Raw genomic sequence first — 21,307 nt, forward strand, 5'->3', positions numbered from 1 at the left:
TTTCTGTTTCCTAAATATTCATACAAACTTACATTAATTGATTCATTTTCTGTACCTGCTTTAACTTGCTCAGTCTGGTGTTTACCCAGTACCATTGGGTGCAAGGCAAGAACACACCCTGGATCCATCACACATGCATACATTCACTCACTCCTGTGGACACGTTTTGAATAGACAATTTACCTACCAGCATGTGATTTTTGACTGTGGAAGGACTGACACACCCAGAGGAAACCCACACAGACACAGGGAGAACACAAAACTCCAGTGTGAACTTAAGAAAATGAAAGACATAGGCTAATATCTGACTATATCAATGTACTGACAATTGCTGTTTTTCAAATCTCTAAATGCTACCTAAGCTTATAACAAATATTGTTGCAAATCTCCATTGTCTGTATATCAGTGTTGTCCAGCATGAGCATCCTGCTTTTTGATAGATATGTGTTTTACTGAAGAGCATAACTCTGAATTACTATAAAATATCCCCCTCCCCCCAAACCCCAAGTTCACTCCGAATGGATGGCTGATCCTCATGTAACAAAATAAGAATGAGGTAAAATACACTGTACTGCGAGGCTCATATTGCTCTTGGCTTCAGTGAGTGTGTATTGGTGGTCAGTGCCAGCGGTAGGTGCTCTAAGCTGCAGGCCTAAGGGATTGTTTTGTTATCAGCGGTGAGAGAGCAGTAATGTTTGTGCACTGCTCCCCTGCAGAGGCGGCGGCTCTGCAGGTGGGAAAAAAGCAATTTCATGGTTCATTCCGTCTGTAATGTGTGGCCGTAATCTTAGGATAGAGCCTGGCTTTTTGTTTAAGTTTCACCAAGTATCAGGCAGAGCTGAAGCCTATTAATCACTCAGCTGAAGTGAATGGACTGGTGGGGATGACGGGGTGTATTCATAAGAGTATGGTTTTGTGGATGTTCATGAGTAAATGAGTGGATCAAAATATTGCCTAGCGTTATATACGATCACATGCAAGGGAACAATTTAGTCCTGCTTTAAGATTCAGTTCATTGTGATTTTACTGTGAATTCCATTTGAATATTTTACTGTGGTTTAGTATCATAAAAAATAGACTATATATATACAGGGTGGGCCATTTATATGGATACACCTTAATAAAATGGGAATGGTTGGTGATATTAACTTCCTGTTTGTGGCACATTAGTATATAGGAGGGGGGAAACTTTTCAAGATGGGTGGTGAGCATGGTGGCCATTTTACGTAACTTTATACAACGTAACTTTATTCTTTCATGAGTTATTTACAAGTTTCTGACCACTTATAAAATGTGTTCAACTTGCTGCCCATTGTGTTGGACTGTCAATGTAACCCTCTTCTCCCACTCTTCACACATTGATAGCAACACTGCAGGAGGAATGCTAGCACAGGCTTCCAGTATCCGTAGTTTCAGGTGCTGCACATCTTGTATCTTCACAGCATAGACAATTGCCTTCAGATGACCCCAGAGATAAAAGTCTAAGGGGGTCAGATCGGGAGACCTTGGGGCCATTCAACTGGCCCACGATGACCAATCCACTTTCCAGGAAACTGTTCATCTAGGAATGCTCGGACCTGACACCTGACATATATATAGGCTCTGGACCCACCGCGACCCTGAACTGGATAAGCGGTTACAGATAATATATATATATATATATATATATATATATATATATATATATATATATATATATATATATATATATAACATGCTTACCTTTATGTTCACAACACATTCATTTAAAAAAAATGGTCATGGTCACATTTACTTAATGTTATTATAATAATGAAAACATAAAACCATGTATGACCATGCCTTAAAGGAACACTAGGTAAGATTCGCACCTGGGGCTTCCTCTAGTGTAATTACATTTTGCATCACTGTACTGATATCAATGGGGAGAGTGAGGTGTCCTACCCTTCTCAAAAACTTACACCGAGTCTGGTATAGCAACGGCAGATGCTCTGTTCTTCCTACTACAGCTCAGTGAAGCATCACAATTATTTTAAATCTGTCATTTTAAGGTAAAAAATATAACATAGTCAGGGGGAAAATGACAGATGTTTTCGCTTGTAAAGCTCATTGATTTTTTTTAAACATATATAGATAAATAGCATCTTATATCATTTCAATTTATATAAATATTGCCCAGTTTTAGAGTTTTGCTCATAACTGTAAAATAATTCTGTGAGAACACAGTGACATACACAATAAAGATATTGTTGGTTAGTGTTATTTTCATGTGGGTTTTTCAGAGAAATATTTGGTAATTAGCTTTTCAGTCATAATGTTCCTGAAGCCTATAACATTTCCCCAATACGATAACTAGAGTTAACATATATAATGTACAGTAGGCTATAGTTGTCAAGCAAAATAACAGTGAAATATTAGCCTGTTTCATGAACACATGGTATAAATACAGTGGTTTTAAGTAGCCATCAATAGAGAGTTGTTTATATGTGTGGTAATGTGTTTATAATAGATTTTACAATGGCTCTTAATGTGGTTCAGCTAAATCAGATTTCAGGACCCGAACTATCCATTTTATAAAATTGATTAAACGTTTCAAAATCAATGCAGTTGACTCTGCACCCTCGGATCGATAAATCACTCTGTGGTGTGTAGTGTCACATCAAAAGCCTGTGTGAACACTGGTTTAGGTTAAGTCCTTCTAATTGTCCACTGACACATTAGCTCTCAGCGACCTCCTCTCTTCTTTTTTGTTTTCTGCTCTGATTGCCAGTCAGCAGCCCTTAAAAAAAATCCCATGGACAATCAGAGCATGAGGGTCATTTTCTGCAAGAGCTCACCTCTCCTTCTCCAAGCAGCCTCTCTCCCAGCAGGAGCGCTAAATTAACACTTCACGGCTCTGCGTCTCGGCCTGATGAGTCCTACCCACAGTGTCTGGGGGTCGTGTGTGTGTGTTTGTGTGTGTATGGTGAGGCTGGGAAAAAGGGGAGAAAAAAAGAGTGTGGGAAAACAAACACTCCATCATTTCTGCTTCATTTGGCCCCTAAATGGAGAGATAAGCTCACCTAGAGGGACGGTGACAGCCAGGCAGGGGACAGAGTCACCATGGCTACACAGCTTCACCTCTGGCCTAGGCTAAACCTGAGTGAGATTCTACATGACTGGGACAGGGCATCTAAGCAGAGTATCTAAATAAAATGAAGCTAAAATGCTAGCTTTTAGGGTTAGCACAGACCATGATTAGTATCCACTCTGGCATGAAAACAAAAATGTGTAAATACCTTAAAGGCATGCTAGGTCTGTATGACTGTGAACCTGGAACATTCCAACTACAGTTTTAAACCTGCTGTATGTGTAAATGTTTGAATGCCATGGGCCAAACGATAGCTCTTAAATTGTAGCTGAAAATAAGTTTATATATCCTCTGGGAACAGCATTAAAAAGTTTCTACATCACTGGTTCAGCTAATCCCATCTCTGGTCAACTTTGAAAAATGCTCTGATTTGGTCGGGCCATAGTGAGGGCCACTGTAAACAGAGGGGGGCTGTGCTTTTGTTTGTGTTGTTTCCATAACTACAGAAAAACAAGACCAATGTGACACAGAGGAAGGAAACATGAAAATGAGAAAGCAGATGTGTAGTACCACTGCAGCATGAGGAGGGCATCATCTGCAGGTGAAAACTGGCTTGAAAATTTGCATACCGTGACATTTGTACGTCCAGCATCATCTGTGTTTATACCAGAGTTGAACCTGAGGGCGACGCATAGTGGCACTGACCACCATTTATATTTGACAGTTTTCAGAGTTTAAGCATGTCTTGTATGTTTTATTACTCCAAAGCAATACAACTCAACAGTTACTGTAAAACAGAAGGGTTTTGGGGGGGAAATAATAACAACTGTAATTTGCCATCACTTTATATCAGGACATATACTATATTTTAAATTCCAACCTCCAATTGTGCAAATTGTGCAAATGTACTGTCCAATGAAAAATATATATTGATATAAAAATGCAAATATATTTAAAACTGACAAAAAAATAAAAAAATAGATATACTTGGTTTTAATTGAACAGCGACGATATGCAGATGTGTGTCCTTTGGAGAAAATACTGAAAATAATATAAACAATTCAATAGTATATATTAGTACAATATATATATTCATACAATACAGTTACCGTATGAATAATACATATCAGTATATTGTATGACTGCGTCTTGCTAAAGTTCAGCCAGCTTCTGAACACTGGCTAAAACGCTAAGCGATCTCTTCAAGTCAAAGTTAAAAAGGTGACTGAGAGTGACTCTGTGGTCTGTGAGGGTGATGAGTTGAAGGCTGCTGTGTCACAGCTCAGGACCCATGGCCTCACTCACACCTGTTGGGCTCAGTCTAATTACTCGGCCAGAACTGAAAACATACAGCCGACTGGCCTCGCCGGGCCTCATGCTGCTGCTGCGGCTCTGCCAGAGCATGAAATATGGAACAGATCATGTGTGGCTGTGAGATATGAGAGGGAGGAGGGTGTTAGAGTGGGATGGGAGTGTGAAACTCCTCTGTGTGAGTGAGCTTGTTTTTATGTATTTTCAGGACAATACTGTCCTGTAGGAAAAACACAGTTCTGATGTTTTAGTTTGATAAAAAGTTAAATAATAATATAAAAGTTAAAAGTAATAATAATTATAGTAATAACAATAAAACCCCAAATAAACTGGAAATATGGTATGGCTAGGAACAGACGTTTTTGTATATATTGGAATTACATCAGGAAAAGAAGTATAGTATATACCTCACAACAAATTATATTAGTAATACTGATTCATTATCAGTTTCTTCAGTGTCTAATGCAAGCTCTTTACCTGTTTTATACCAGCCTTTGTCATTTTTTTTCAGTAGACTTGCTTTAGTTTTCCTTTTAAAGAAATCTGCAGGGATTTTTCTTCACAACTCTAAAGCTAGTCTTAGATGTTCAAACACACTGGGGCTTGGGTTATTCTGAGGAAAAACTGCCAATTTTAATTTCCATAGTTTCTGCCTACTTCCTTCCTCTGTAATGACCTTTTAACAGATACACATCCTTTCAGACCCCCAGCACTGAAGAGTCTCACAGAGGAGGTATGGAAGCACACACCTGTGGATTTAATCATTTTCTTTTATCTGATGGTGATAGTTTTGGTGTTCTACCAAGTCCCATTGTCTCGTCTACATTTTATTTAATGGTTGAGCTCTAGTCTTTCGTTCCCCTTTCCTTTTGAAGGTGGATTATCTTTTGTAATTTCCTTCATAATCCCCTTCAAAATGATAAATTGTTGCACATCTGTTTGGCTGGAAATGTTGGAAATGATATAAATGAAAGCTAGTCTCTGACGCAGTACTCCAGGCATGGCCTTATGTCCTGACTTTGCCTAAAAACCAATGTACATGTGTGTGAGAGTGTTTGTGCTAAGGAAAGACAGGGTTTTGTCTGAGGCTGAATGAGAATATGCGAGTGTGCCTATGTCTGAGACGGTGTGAAGAAGAGTGTGAGACAGACATTTCTTTTTACACTTGACGTGTTCAGAAAACCAAAACATTGTGTAAACCCACGCTTGACATCTCCCGCAACCAGTTCGGAACCATTCCGCCAAAGCCCAATTATGTTGAAGAGATGTTCCGTACAAAAAAAAAAAGCAGCTGAAACACAGGCGTTTTGCTCTGTGAGTAGAACTCATCTGCTGGGGGTGAGGGTAATTTTACAGTGTGGCATGAGCGGGTTTCTAAAACATTCATCATTTCGTACCCTCAGTCAATTTCGATGCTGTGTTTGTTTGGTTTTTTTTTTCCTGTTCCCTTTGTTGTTGCGAGTGTTTATTTGTGCGCATAAGAGGGATTTGACGTTTGGTATCTGAGCAAACAGCAGTGGAAAGTGCTTCAGAGTGGAATTAATTAGCATGCTCTTAAACGAGGAGCGCAAGGAGAGTGTTTTTGTTTGTGGTGTGAGGCTGAGCAGTGGCGTAGTGAGGGGGCGGATCACAGGCAGGTTAAAATCACTTGTCATGGTGGAGATGGTCATGATGGGATTCCAATTGGTCAGCGGAGGGAAACAATCAGCATGGCCAACTAGGCAGCGCTCCATCACGCCTGCTATGTCACTCGAGTGTGTGTGTGTGTGTGTATGCGAGGGAGACAGAGTGGGGGGGGGTGTTGTGGTCATGTGCATGTCACAGTAATGACACAACATATGCTGCACATCAAAAGTTAGCTAAAGGCTTTCAACTCTAACTTCTTCTCTGTTTTCTTTCTTAAATAAGTTATAACTTGAAAACATATTCGAAATATTCATATAATAATGTAATATTAATATAACATTAACAAATGCCTGCATTTACTTGACTAACATTATCCAGCGGCCTTGCTCATGTTGATTAATGTGAATGTACCTGACAAATAAACAAACCAGCACATATTAAGGGGGCGATGGCCTGTGTGTTCATACTTGGGACAAAATTAGTAACAGCGCTTTGCTGGTTTCTGCTGCATTTCATCACCTCGTTGTGATGTCTGCACTCACACACACTCAGACCTTTTAGTTCAGATGCAAAACCTGTTTGATGAACACGAAGCTTGCAAAAAAATAAAAACAGTATGAAAAATGTGAAAGCTTATTTTGAGTCTGATTAATGTAGTCAGAATTTCCCATAACCCCTGTTTATGTTTTTAAACTGTATCTGTATTCTCACTCTATAATGTAGTTAATGAGCTTACTCAGAAAAAAAAAAAAACCACAAAAACTCCACCTGCAGAGTAGGTTCCCTTTCCCACATGATGCCCCAGGCTGGAGAGATGAGGGCTTCTAGCTATCACAGTGCTCCTTTCCATAGACAGCCAATAGGATTCATACTCAGGATCTCTGCATGATGTGGCTGTTAATGGCATTAAATAGTACAAATATTTCAGACTCCAAGGAGCAATGAAACTAAGTTACCACAGTGTGACATTTGTGTGGTGGCATACATCTGCTAAAGTGTTTAAAAGTGTTATTTGGATGCTAGATTGTCCATAGGATTGAGTCTGCGAGTGAATGTTCGACTGCAATGGACTGTGGCCCCACCCAGGGTGTGTTCCTGCCTTGTGCCCAGTGATTCCGCGTAATTTTGACGTGTGGTTACACTCTCTCAAGTTTTATCAAGTTCACCATAAACTGTTTCTGAATTCAGAGTTAAAATATGTCCGAACTTTTGAATCGACTACATTAAGTTCACTCCAAAAAGCTATGAAATCAATTACCTTATCATTTTAAGTTGATCAGAGTTTTGTCGAGATTTTCTTTATGGAAAATTACCATACAATGTCCCAGTTTCTTTGACAGGCAGCGTAAGACCTCACAAGTCCAACAGACAATATCGGCGTGCAGAACATTACCCAGTAATCAGTGACTTCTCTATAACTGTGTAGGAGGTACATGTACGATGTGTGTGTTTTAATCGCATGCTGCTTGTCACTAACATCTCCATTTCACAACATCTGAGGAGTGTGTTCTTATCAGAGATTAACAAGCTGATAGATTTCCCAATCTTAAATGGGCATGACTGACTAGCAGGCACGGCTTATAGATCCTCAATTAGAGAAACATAATACACTTTTCATTAGTACTAAAGAAACAATTAAGCGTAGATATGCCTAACTCAAAGGGGCAAGAGATAAAATTCACAAAGCTTGCAGGGGAATGTGATGCTACGCTACTAAAATCAGTCTGCTTTGAGTTCTTAAGGATGAAACATTGAGAAAAGGCTGAGAGGACAGTGGTTTTTTTTTTTGTTTTGTTTAAACACGGACCCTCCCGCCTACCACTGCTACCACTGCTAAGCTCCCACGCTCTGAAGTGGAGACACTTGAGACACTAAAAGTGACAGCAACTTAACATAAGCTATGAGGGCCCTGTCACCACCCCCTGACCCTCTCTCTCTCTGCTTCTTGCTCTTGCCCCTTCTCTCCCATCAAACCCAGAGTCTGGAGACTGGAGCTGCCCTTCATGAAAGCACTCTGTTACAGTCACAGGTAGGGATTAGAAGGCTGATGGACCGTAAACACCACCTCCTCCTCCCCCAATAAAAGAGTGAAAGGTGGTCTGGGCAGGGGGCTCTCGTCCTCTCCACAGCCGGCCCGTAATTGTTCCCCCTCAGTTTCCCGGTTACAGGTGCCACCCAGCAGAACTGCAAGCATGTAATCCCCCCAAATCCAGCCTCTTCCGAAGAGTGTTAACCAGGAATGTTCCGCCGGGGTCAATGGATTAGGGGGAATTCATGGTGGTGGCTTGGCTTGAGAGGTGGAATTAGAGGAAGGCGAGAGAGAGAGAGAGTGAGAGAGAGAGAGAGACTGGGAGAGAGAGTGAGGCAGTCTTATATTAAAATGAGCTTACCAGGTGGTCCCCTGAAAAGTGGACAGTGTGTCGAGTAATCTGAAAAGCCTCTGGGCGTCTTCGGCTGCTCATTGGCCAGATAACTTGCTTTAAAAAGCAAGAGAATGAAGGACAGGGAATGGGGGAGGTGGGTGGGTGGGAGGAAGGGGGGCTTCAGAGGTGGGCGCTGATGTGGTCCCATTGAGGCCTGGGTAAAATGTCTGTCAGGCTTGGTTTACCACAATCACAGCAGTGATTAGGCTTCTTTTGATGATAGGTTTAGTTTTCTGGCCATTGGAGGGAAAGAGGGGAGGAGTAAAGGGTGTGTATGGGTGGGGTGGTGTTGAGGGGGGCTGGCGGGTGTTAGGGGAGGCAGCAGAGCAAGCATAAGGAAAAGGGAGGGGTCGGAGGGGTTGGTCTGGCATGGCATATTAATGTCCCACACCGGGAGGGACCTCCTACGTAATTTCCCAGCGGGTCGTGGGGGTCAGGTTTGTATTTAGTTAGTGGTAATGATCTCGTTAGGGATCTGAATGGACCACCGTCTAAGCTCTTTCAGGCCGCTGAGCGTGCCTGCCTGCGCCCCCTCCCCCGCCCGCCTCTGTGTGGGCTTACACAGCCCCTGAACTGTGATTAATAGACTTCCAGGGCTTAATAACTTGCAAAACAGCATTAAACAAGGGACGGCCCGGGACAATCGGCCCAGGGGAGCCCCGGAGAAGGGCGCGGAGGGGGCAGCAGGCCCATAAACAGGGCCCGGCAACAATTGCCAATGCCTGGAATTAACTAAGACGGGGGTAGCGGCGGGCACACAATGCTACAGCTGGCCACTGGCGAGGAGCCATGGGGGAAGAGGCGGGAGGGAAAACTCGTTTGCTGCTTCCAGGTGGCCCAGGCCCGGCCCAGACCGAGCCCTTTCAGTTTTGTAAGTGTTAAAAGATAGAGGCCGAGAGAGGGAGAAAAGGGGAGAGAGAGAGAGAGAGAGAGAGAGAGAGAGAGTATGTGTGTGTGTGTGTGTGTGTGTGTGTGTGTGTGAGAGAGAGAGAGAGAGAGAGAGAGAGAGGAAGCCATTGAGTAGAGACAAGAAAGAGAGTAAAGAGCAGGGAGAGAGTGATAAGCAGATAATGGTGAGCACATTCAATGGAACAAGTAATCCTTGACACGCCAAAGCCCAAATATGAGCGCGCTTTGTTTCTGCATTTTCCTTTCGCCCACAATGCTAAAGTGGGAAAAAATGGGCATGGTGACCCATACACACACAAACACACACAAGAAACACACACAAACAAACGTCCCCTCCTCAGCCCCCTTCTTGCTCCAGCAAGCCCCACAAATCTGCCAGCCCACTCACTCTTTTTTTCCCACCCTTGTGTTCTCTTGTCTAAATACAAATGAGCTCAGCATGGTGGCTTGTGAAGAGTCGTGTTCAGACCGCCCTCTCTTCTTATATTGTAGCATTTCTTTTCTCTCAGGCCTAGGTGTGCACTTGCTGCCTATATAATATATCACCGGTTTGTAAATAACAGCAATGAAGGTCCCTCGTGGGCCTGAGAGAAGTGCTTTTTGATAAACAAAGAGCTGGGTGCACAAATCTTTTTCATAAGCCTACAGGTTGATTTTGTTTTTCCTTTTCTAAATTATATGCAAATCATATGCTATAATTAAAATCAACACAAAGTTTTGGGCAGGAAGACAAACAGATACACAGACAATAACTGTACACCTTGAATAAAGTTTTTTAAAGAAATACCTTAGCTATGCATACTATTATTATTATTATTATTATTATTATAAATAAATAAAAGTACAAATCGTTATCTTGGTCTAGATTTATTCTGTTTTTTTTAAACAAGTAAATGGTTTTCATATCAGACTGACTGATGTGTTTCTTTGTGTGAAGGCACTGATGTGCTCCATACTGAGAACATGTGGCCTTTTTGAGCAGGGAAAAGAGATGGGAGGAGGTGCAGCATTTGTCTCACAGAGAAGCTTATAATCAGAGCATCAATTAACCAGAGCAAGTAAATGGGCATTGGCATGAGACACATAAATTGCACAGCGTGTGTTCAATTATTGACAATCATGAGACAATTTTGAAAGTATCTGTTTAGAATAGGAACAGGTAACCCCACCCCCACCACCACATATCTGGACTAATCAGTGGTGATTTTACCTGAAACCAATCAATACAGTTGGAAGATGTAGTTTTGTTACTGAAGGAAAAGACTACAACAGATCTTTAAATGAACACATTTTCTAGCAGAACCTGCAAATATGAAAATGCTGGTAATGTTCTCGCTAATGTTGCCGTTGTCTTCAGGCTGCATGCCACTCCATGTGGGCTTTTGTGTGTTTTTAAAGGGGAGTGGCTTACTGTGGGATAGTGCTGTAATTGGATGCAAATAAAGGCCACTTGATGTCCTGGTCAGGCTCCACAGGGCTGCTGTCAATTTACACTTGCCCTTAAAAAAATACAGAAAAATGTGTGCGTTTATTGACCATCTTTATCTCCTCCAACATTACGAACCAACTCTGCAGATCTGCCGAGCTGTTTGACATTCTCTTCAGACTGTTTGCCGAGAAGTGAGCTGTGACTAAACTCCAAATGAGTGACCGCAGAGATTTCGGGCACTTTCTAATCTGTTTTTTTTTTACTCAGATCAGGGGTCTTTCAGTATTATCTGTTATATTTACTGCGCAATTTTATTATTATTTTCCACAGAATATTTGTTTAGACCCTTCACCATGCGAGCATAGCCTAAGAGCTTGTTGGCTGTGTAGTGGTTTGTGTGTGTGTGTGTGTGTGTGTGTGTGTGTGTGTGCGAGTACATAAAAGAGAGTTTGTGAGTGTTTTGGGGTGCTCAGCAGATTTTTTTCTTCTCTTGGACTCTTGCTCCTCCTCTTTCTCTTCACCTCAGTGCTTCACAGCCCTCTATCTCTTTTTATGTCTGCATTGTCTCTTCCTCTGGTTTTTAAGCCTTTCTATGTTCCCTCATCCCTCCCCTCCTCTCTCTCTCTCTCTCTCTCTCTCTCTCTCTCTCTCTCAGCCTCTCCCTCTCTCTCTCTCTCTCTCTCAGCTGTCGTTGGCTCTGGCCCTGTCTCAGAGTGGGGGTTTGGGTGGGCTCGTCCGTATTTCAGCCGTTGCGGGTGGGCCCCTGTGCACGGCTAAGCCCCCTGACTCCATGCTCAGCCCTGTCATGAATAATGGATTGGGAAAATACATTTATCTTTTAATAGCCGCAGCCCCCCTAGCTACTTGCACTCGGTTCGTCCAGGACCGAAAAGACGAGGTTCACGCTTCTCGATTGTCTCCTGTCTTTTTGATGTCCGTCACTTCTTAGTGTCCTAGAGAAGTGTAATCAGGCTTGATTTGATTGGTCAGTAATTTTTGTTGCAGGAAAAAAGTGAATTGTCAAGAGTTACTTTATATTATTAAAAAAGTTCTAGGCTAAACAGTTGTTTTTAACATTTTGGATGTCAGCTGCAAATTACAGATTTTGCATACTTCACAATATGCATATTTGTTTACATTTTAACTTTTATAATAGAAGCAAAAATGGAAGTGCTTAACTTAAAAGTGATTTCATTCCAAGCAATTTAAAGCATTTCCAAGAATTCTTACGAGTTCTTTCATATGGAATTGTTCATTCAGTGTAAAGGCCAGAGGGGTATTGAAATGGTGTGTAAACTATTAAATATTATTACAAAAATGCAAACATTATTAGCAGTTTTTAATTTAACATATAATTCTGAATCTAGGCACTTTATATTGGAGAGAAAATATAAATTTATCAAACACTGATTAAACATTTCTTATTAAAAGTGTACAGTTACAAAATCTAAGAAAAGAATAACAATGAAATTAATATGCACATCAGAAACACCAGGAAAAAAACGACATACTTCAGTATTTGGTATTCAATTTCACACGAAATTCCATATCATACCTGTAGAGAGAAAACTAGAGCGAGAGAGAGAAAGCGAGAGGGAATTATTTGTGTAGCCAAATGAAGTATTTGCAGCACAAATAAAGGAGAGCTACTTCAGTTGATCATTTCCCCTCACTCCTAATAAAGTGCCTTTGAATCTCATCTCAACCAGGCTCTCAGGCAGTAATGTAGCCCCACTCTCCAGTGCGGGTATAACACGGCTTACTTTGTTTAAGCAGGCTGAGGAAGATTTGCGAGTGAGAGAATACATCTAGCTTCTCATCCGCACATCTCTATTTAAGCCGCAGGCTTGGAGAATGCAGCTGGCATCACTAGCAGTTGTTTATGTAGGCTAATTTTGTTTATCCAATGAGCATATACCAGTTTTGTTTTAGTTGTTTATTTATTTATATATTCTTTTTGTTTTATTTTGTTTTGTTTTTATTGGCGCGCCAGAGCTTTTAAAACAATCTATGCTTATTTTAATATAAAATACATTTTTTTAATTGTCCTTACGTTAAAAAAACAATCTTAGTGTTCCTCTTTAATATTTAGTGAATGTTAGGGATTTTGTTTTGAATATTCTTAGTTCAGTGATAAGCTTTTAAAGCAGTGAAAAAATATTTTTAAAAATCCATATTTAAAAGAATTTATTTATAAAACGATTATAAAATGATTGCAGTCTGAGAAAGCCTCTCTAGTGCAGCATAAAAAGTAATAAATATTTTGCCAGATGTAAGAGCTTACAACTTCATCAGCTTTATATATTTGATGTTAAATTAAAAATAAAAAGTATAAAGTTAATGAATAATATATATATATATATATATATATATATATATATATATATATATATATATATAAACAATGCTCTTTTGGGGGGCCCAAAGTTTGTAGCTACACCCCTGGGTGTGGATGACAATTATTGCTATTTGTTATTCTTTAATGCTGTCTTTCTAAATTCATATCATTTGTGCCTTAGATTTATCTGTGCTAATTACGATCGCCACATGTTTCCCTGAGAGGAACCTGAGGCACATCCAGCTACCGTCTGTGTGTGATGTGATAGCACTGCAATGAGGATGAGACTTGCATCCAAATAATCTTCATTTGAGTTGTGATGAAAAACAACAAAACACAAAAACACGGACAGACACACCACACTCAGGATACTACTGCAAGTGTGTTTAACTTTGTGACATGTGTTTTGCGGAGTGGGGAAATACTGGATTAAATAAGTATTATAAAATGCTGTCAGGAGAGCTTCCTCAGAACAGGTCTAAAAAGTCTTTGAGCCTCTTCCCAGGGCAGAGTGACTACAAAGACGTCTAAAATGATGATGGTAAGTATAAAAAACACTTTTAAACATGCTAAAATTTCACAGCTCCGACCTCTTCACTCATCTGCCAGCCGACCTCTCACACAGCTAACACACTTTCTCTACTTCCCTGCCCCATCTTCTTTCCTCTCAGTCTATCTCTTGTCTAAAGCATTATTTCCACAGCTCTTTCTTCCCTCCTCTGCAGTAGAAGCCGCTGTACATTGGCCAGAGCCTCCTTAGCACTGCTTTATGGGCTGAGAGAGAGAGAGAGAGAGAGAGAGAGAGAGAGAAAGAGAGAGAGGAAGCTGAAAGCCCCATTTATCATCACTTGTGTGGGCAGTGTTGCCAAGGCAACACTCAGGCTGGCAAATGCCACTGTGTAGAATACTAATGAGGCACTTGGCAGGCCTGCTGGCGGAGCTGCGGCGAGCGGCCCGGAGCGCAGGCCACTGCTGCCGCTCCACGAGCCCTCCCAGCCCCGCCAAACAGTCAAAAGGGAAATCAATTAAGGACCTTCCACAGGGCTTGGCAAGGACGCTAATCTGCAAGGCCACATTTAAAATAATGCTGCAATCTGCCTGTAATACCCTCCGACTCAAGCAAACCAAGAAAGAAAACAAAAAATGAACAATAACAAACAACACATACAACAAAACAAGAGAGTCTGCAACTTTTTCCACTCTGGAGAAGCTTAGAGCGGAAAAGGAGAAAAGCATGCTTTATCGCAGCGGCAGTCCATTGCACATTGGGATTATCATTGGAAACAGCTGACCTCTGGAAAATGCAGTAGCACATATCATAACGGCAGTGTAAACCTGGCAAAAGTATGTTTAGCCTAGCTTCTGTTAAGTTATAGATTTGTGCCATCACGTAAAAGTTTAGATTAAGCAAATAATTATGAGAATTACTGAAAAATACAGTGTGAACAATTAAATAAAGTGTAAAATTAACACTTGAGTACATCACTGAGTGTTCTACTGGCAAAGAAGTTAACTCTATGAATACTTGCATAGTTGAAACTGTAATTAACACCTCTGCTTTACCAAGACTGGCAATTTCCACCTGACAGATTACCGTACCCTTTCGGCCCTCTGTCTCTCTCTCGTTGTTTCTTGAGGAAACGGTGCAGGGAATAAATTGAGCTGGAGCATGCCTTTTCTCCGTTCATTGCTCTCCTTCAGTGATTCAGGCACTTTGATCGAGCAGGTCCTAATCAATTCTTCAGTGGCAAGACGGGGGCAAAATCATTTCCCTGACAAACCCCTTCAAATGACTTGTCATTAATTTGCCTCTTTACTGGCACTTGTTTGCTCAGAAAACGAGATGCGTTTGGCTTTCTCTGTCTATTAGCGGGGGTTGTGCTCTTTGGGGGATTTTCATGGGCTGCTAAGCGTTGGGGAGGGCGCACTAAGGGATTGGATACAACATGTTTGCTCATCCTTACCAAGTCACTTATTAGCGCTAATTGGGAGGGACAGTTCAAACATGCACGGCAGAGTGGGGTGTCACAAGAGCGTGACATGGGTACAGACACAGACAGTGGTGGTAGTGACAGCAATGTGTGTGTTTGTGAGAGTGCATTAGATAGGGATATGTTACATGGTCCATGGGTAGGAGTGTAGTACCTCAGGGCTTCCTCCTTGGCCCTTTGTAAAAGTGGACTGTTTGTCTGACTTTTTGTCAGGGAAGCCCTAAGCTGGGGCTGGAGAGAAGCCAGTGGCCATATTTTGAAACACACAAGGCTGTATGAGACACTTAACGAGTCAACAGTACAGTGAAGGATGCTGACAAATTTCATGAATGTTCAATGTTGAATATATGCTGGAATACACTGGGGGGGGATTATATATATATATATATATATATATATATATACATACACACACACACACACACACTGAACCTCATTAATTCACATCCCACACGTGGTCTCAATGACAATGTGATATTACTGACAAACCCCCTTGGCCCCTGGAACCTTAAGCTAATGAAAAATCATACACTTCCCTGTCAACACCAAAACCCCTCTCCCCTTAAAGCACCCCCATAGCACTGTTTAGGATGCATTTTGGCTAAAAGATGCTAATTTTCAAGGATTATTTACCACCATAATAGCTGCAATTATATTCCGTGCTAAACGATTTAAGGTATAAGCACCAATTAGTAACTGGTCATTATCTTGAGCATTTGAAACTCACAGTGAAGTAATAGGCTGACATTTGCTAGCCTGTGCAAGGGAACTGCTGTAGTGCTTCTATAATTAGAGGCTGTTTACCTCCAGTCTTGAGAAGATTATATGAATTCATCTCTACTGTACTGCTCAATGCCCCCACTTTCTGCAATTTTCTGGCCTACCTCAGCCAGCAGATAAACCAGATAAAGAGGAGTGCAGTTTTTTCTGATTCTGAAATCAACCAAAACCTCCGTAATAGACCCAGGCAAATGGAAATAACAAATTCAACAGCATTTACAGTGAACCATGGCTAAAACTGGCTGAGGAAGGGATGTTTTTTCCCTCCAGTTACGTGAATTAATAATAACTCATCTGAGCTGATATTTTGGTAAAATATCTGGACTTTACAAGATTTTTAGAAAAAATTTCTTAATCGTGGAAGTAGTAAGAATAAATATAACAACAAGAATCACCATGTAAGTACAAACTAAGTGAAAATCTGACAATATTTTATTGCTATTGTGTTAAAGTATGTTATCGTGATAAAAATTGTTCCAAACATTAAGATAACATTAAGTTGAACCATCGTTCATTCATACTGTATATAATAGTTGTTATATTAGTGCACTACACGTGTCACAGTTTCAAGCAATGAATATAAGAATATATTCTTAAATGCTACAAATTTGAAACAGGCAAAAGGCTCATTTAAAATGCTAAGAAGCTAAAAATACAAAGGTTATTTGTGTGTGTGTGGGGGGGGGGGGGGCATAGAGCACTGTAGATGTAATTAAGGTTGCTAACAACAGACAGATACAGTAATGCATCTGGTCAGCGGAGAGCCACTACCACCTCATAAATCAAGTAAACACATTGGGCCTGGCTAATAGATGTTTAACAAAACCTCTCATTTCAAACAGTTTGACCCCACGTCCTAAAACACAATGTGAAAACTCCCCCAGGATTACCACTGACCCCGAGGGCAGAGAGGCCACACAAGCAATGAAAGAACCTGCCATTGTGCTGTCTTGGAGCAAAGGGTACATGTTTGTGAGCGTGTATGTGTGTGTGTGTGAGAAACAGAATAGTTTGTGAGTGTGTTTGCTGGTGTGGTGTAGTTGCATGTCAGTGGGTGGCGGCAGGTCACTGTAATGACATTTTGATGGATCATCGTTCACACCCACTAAAGCTGCACTGTGTCTGGGGGGCTTTTTAATTAGACTTTGTGTGCTTGCCCACAGACAAACAGTCATGAATGTGGACATGTTTACAACATGGCTACCTCTTCCACTGCCAATCATCTATTCCCTGGATGTATTCCATCCTGATTATCACCGGGTGGAGGAGAACTGCATGTTAGCTCCGCACATCTTTCAGCAGCAGGACTCTTTATCCTATTTATTTGTGTACACTCATACTAGAATGAATGCATGTCAATGAAGAGTCTTAGAAATAGATAGGATTCTATTGCCATGCATGCCATTCTCCGTATGTGCCAATATCAGCATTTATGAACATGTAAGGACACTTGTCTCTACCAGACACGCTGGAAGAGCTGTCCAAACCCACAATCCAACCAGCCACCACTCATCACACAGCTCCCGCCCTTAAGATATCCCCTTTCATATTCCAATATCAAAATCAACATTTATCTTCAAAACAGGCCTGTACACTCCAAAGTGACCCCCTTAAGGACGTGGCAAATATACTCATTAGCAAAGGAGTAGAGGGACTACTTTTTCCACACGAATGAGGAGTGGAAAGATAGACTGTGTTGGGAGCAGACGGGATGTAGCGCAGATTTTGTTTTCTTAGTAACCGACCTTGATCTGACTATCCGCAGGGTCAAAGACTCTCTCGTCGGCTTTTGTTGGGCCCAATAGAATGTTAATGAATAGGCGCGCTGCATATTAAAATTCAGCTGGAGCTTTTCAGTGCTGCTGTCAAAACTGCTGCGGCATGTCGAGTACCTTTGGCTGAGAGACGAGAGAGATCTGGTTGTAAAACGGGATGGAGGGATGAAGGAGGAAAAAGGGAGAGAGAGCGGCTGGAGCCTTTCCACTCCTTTCCAGCAGGGTGGGCCTTTTCTTCCCTTTTTCTCATTCCCACCGTCGCTGCCACGGCGGTGTGCAAATGAAACAAAGTGTAAATAAAAATTTGTCTCAAATGAGGGCCATGTGACATTGTGGTGTTTTAGGGAGCACAATGGGTCCTTTCAGGGCCAAGCGAAAGCCTAGTCGTTTCCGCTGGCCTGGAAGTGTTTGGGTTTTTATCTGTGGTTTTGTTTTGTGGACAGCTGCAGGCCTTGTTTGTCTTGGGCTGTTTTTGATCGGTTAGCATGCTTGAAGAGGGCACGAGTCACAATTGTTTCAAAACAGAGACGGGCATTGTGGCAACTGGGGGTTGTTTAGTGACTGCTGGCTCCAAAATGCAAACAGCAAGATTAAAGAAGCAGACACTGTTCTGAAAGCAGGAAAAAAAAAACCTGTAAATGTGGCTGTCAAAACAATAGTCATTGAAACAATATTCTCCACACACACAGAAAAATACCACTCTTAGTAATCAATGTTTCTCCAGCAAATACCTGTTATTAGTTGCCATAAATGATAATGTACATATTGGATTTTTAAATTTTGCTACACATAATGTCTTCCCTCACATTTGCATGATACTAACAAACTTGTGTTGTTGCTAGATAGTCCCCAATTACTTTATGAATGGGGAATTTATGAAATGTATTTAATTATACAGCAGCAAATGCCAATAGTAAAAGGGTAACCTCGCACCAAAACCTGTGTTTACTGCATGAATGATGTCATGTACAGATAACAGTGAATCTGATTTTTGTAGTTATCTCTAACCAATGACTTATATGTTTTATTATATTGATAATAAATCTGATATTTTACACTCACACCTAGTACATTTATCAAATCTGTAAATCCAGAATAAGAGGCTGATGTGTTTACATCGAAATGAATGAATGAATGAATAATGTCATTCTGGAAGTTTAAATTAAAATGTAATATCCAGCAATCCAAGCTTGTCATGCTTTTTTATTTTAATATAGACTTTCTCCCTCTGATCGATAAAATAAATAATAACATTAAAAATCTGTAAATAAATATGAAGATGTATATAATATTATATCATTTGTTAAAATAATGATATCAAATTTTGAAAATAGTACATATTTCACCAAGTGATGATATCAGGCACGAAAAATAAACATAATTAAATACAAATGTTATTAAATTAAAAATAAACTAAACAAAACAAGAGACAAATGAAACTGTTTTCACAATATCCCCTCTGCCTGCTCTCTTCATTCTGGAGTACTGACATAGCTCTGCAAAGAAAGGAAATACAGACAGTTTTTAACACCGCTCTGTAGAAGAGTCCTTTCTTCCACAGACTCAGACAGTAAGCTCTGATGACATATCTAAAAGAGAGAGAGAGAGAGAGAGAGAGAGAGAGAGAGCACACTGGCTTGTTGAACCTTTAAAAACGTGGTACAAACATCTCAGAGCCCACAAAAAGAGCCATTCTCTCGTGTCTAGTCTGCCTTTGTCACAATTTCTACATGGTCGCAGCTGGGACAGGGAAAAAAATCGAAGGTGGAAAAATATATCAGCAGACAACATCTGCAGATGGTGATTAGCATTAGGAAATTGCCTCCTTGAATGAAATTGGAATGTCGACTGTCAATTTCCTTTCATGCTCGCGTCTCCTTTTCTGGGAAGCTAGAGGGCACTGCTTTGTCCTTCAATTGGTTACAATTTGGAGAAAAAGAGAGAGGGGAGAAAAAAAATCCTCCTTTCTTCCCCGTGCCTGTTCTGATGTACTATGAGGACAAGAAAGAGACACCATTAATTGTGCTACATATGAAGAGCTGTATTTGGTTAACTGTTTCAAAGCAGTGTCTTCATGGCGCTTCTCTCTCCTCTCCTATTTTTCTCTTCTTCTTCTTCTTCTTCTCTGCCCTTATCGTGTGGTGTGGCTGGGTGAGTGTACGGCACTATAATCTCCTCCTGTGAGTCTGCTTTGGCCAAGTCTGAGGCAGTGTGTGAGCAGCCCGTAGCTTTACACTGTGTAGAGCTCTCAGCAGCTCATTCAACTTGAGGAGCTCTACGTCTGCTAATATTATTTACTTTAACTTTCCTACACAAAAGACACACGCTCTACTAGAAACCTACAGAAACACTGCACAGGGTTATACACATGGTGTGTATTTATTTTTTTTCCATCTGCAAAAATAATAATAAAACACTTCAAATAATTATTGTGTAAAAATCTGTAATTAATTATCAGTGAATTATTTAATTGTCTGTTTTATAAAAGTTGATATCTAGAATTTTTGAATATTATACAATATGATGATCTAATTTGGAAAAACAAACAAATTGTACTGATGCGGTTACTTTAAAAATATTTTATATGTAAGGTAAGTTAGAAAAATATTACGTGAGTTACTATTTTTCACCCTCTGTGTATATTTATGCCAGCAGTAAGAGCATGAAAAAAATCATTCTCAATGTAGCTGTCAAACAAATACATTTTGCAATAAATATTAAAATTAAAACAATATTTTAATTGTGTAAAACGTGATCAAAATAACATTTTGATACAAGTCACAGCACATATCCATGTTTTGTCTGTACTGGGTAACATTAAAGCAACTAATAAAAATGAAATAAGATAATATGTAGTGGCAATGCGGCGGTAATAATACACAACAAATACAACAGAAACCATTCTGTCTACTTCCACCTCTTTACTCCCTCTCCACAATACAGGCAGGATTTACACAGAGGCCAGATGTGCTGCATTAAGGTTTTAATGCTGGAGCTTTAGATAAGGGTACTGGCTGTCACACACACACACACACACACACACACACACACACTTACGCCAAAATATTCCAGCAATTAGCATGGCTGTTAAACCCTAGAGTAGCCACTAAAGAAAGACGCCTTGTGTTAGAGTAAAGAATCTGCCCTGCTTATCTCCCACCAAACTCCTAGTGGCTTCTGCTTTCTTTTTTAGTGCCACATGCGCTGTTATATAGAGTGCCTCCATACTGAACCTGTGCTGAGAGAGTGTCACTGCGATAGGGCTGATGAACTGATGGAGATATAGTGATATTTCTCTGGTGCTCAGGCTGCTCGAGCTCTCATTAGTTAGTGTGGCGCAGCAATGCTTGCGCGCGGGCATAAATGAGCCAGCTATCAACCGCTGCCTCCATAGTCTGCCTTATCTCATTAGGTTCCACATCAAAGTTAATCAGAGATGGGCATGGTAATTGGTGGAGGAGACAATGCCATAGATCGGGGTGGGGGGAGAGGGGGGTGGGACGTGTGTCATCTTGAAACATTGGCAAGGCTGGTCACAGTAGATAGGCAGAAGCGAGAGAGAGAGAGAGAGAGAGAGAGTGTAAGGGGGGTAGCAGCTAGAGTGGAGGAAAAGGAGTAATGGCAGAGGCATAACAAGCAAGCTGCTCAGAATTAATGAGCTTAGCCAATAAGAAAA

At 40.8% G+C, this 21,307-nt stretch overlaps 1 long non-coding RNA gene across 1 annotated transcript in view; it reads right to left on the reverse strand.

The window, feature by feature from the left end:
* LOC136695745 (uncharacterized) overlaps window positions 1-21,307 on the reverse strand; it is a 72,020-nt gene that overhangs the window by 2,230 nt on the left and 48,483 nt on the right. The window lies entirely within an intron of this gene.

This window comes from Hoplias malabaricus, chromosome 1 (assembly GCF_029633855.1).
Source record: "Hoplias malabaricus isolate fHopMal1 chromosome 1, fHopMal1.hap1, whole genome shotgun sequence".
Lineage (NCBI taxonomy): Eukaryota > Metazoa > Chordata > Actinopteri > Characiformes > Erythrinidae > Hoplias > Hoplias malabaricus.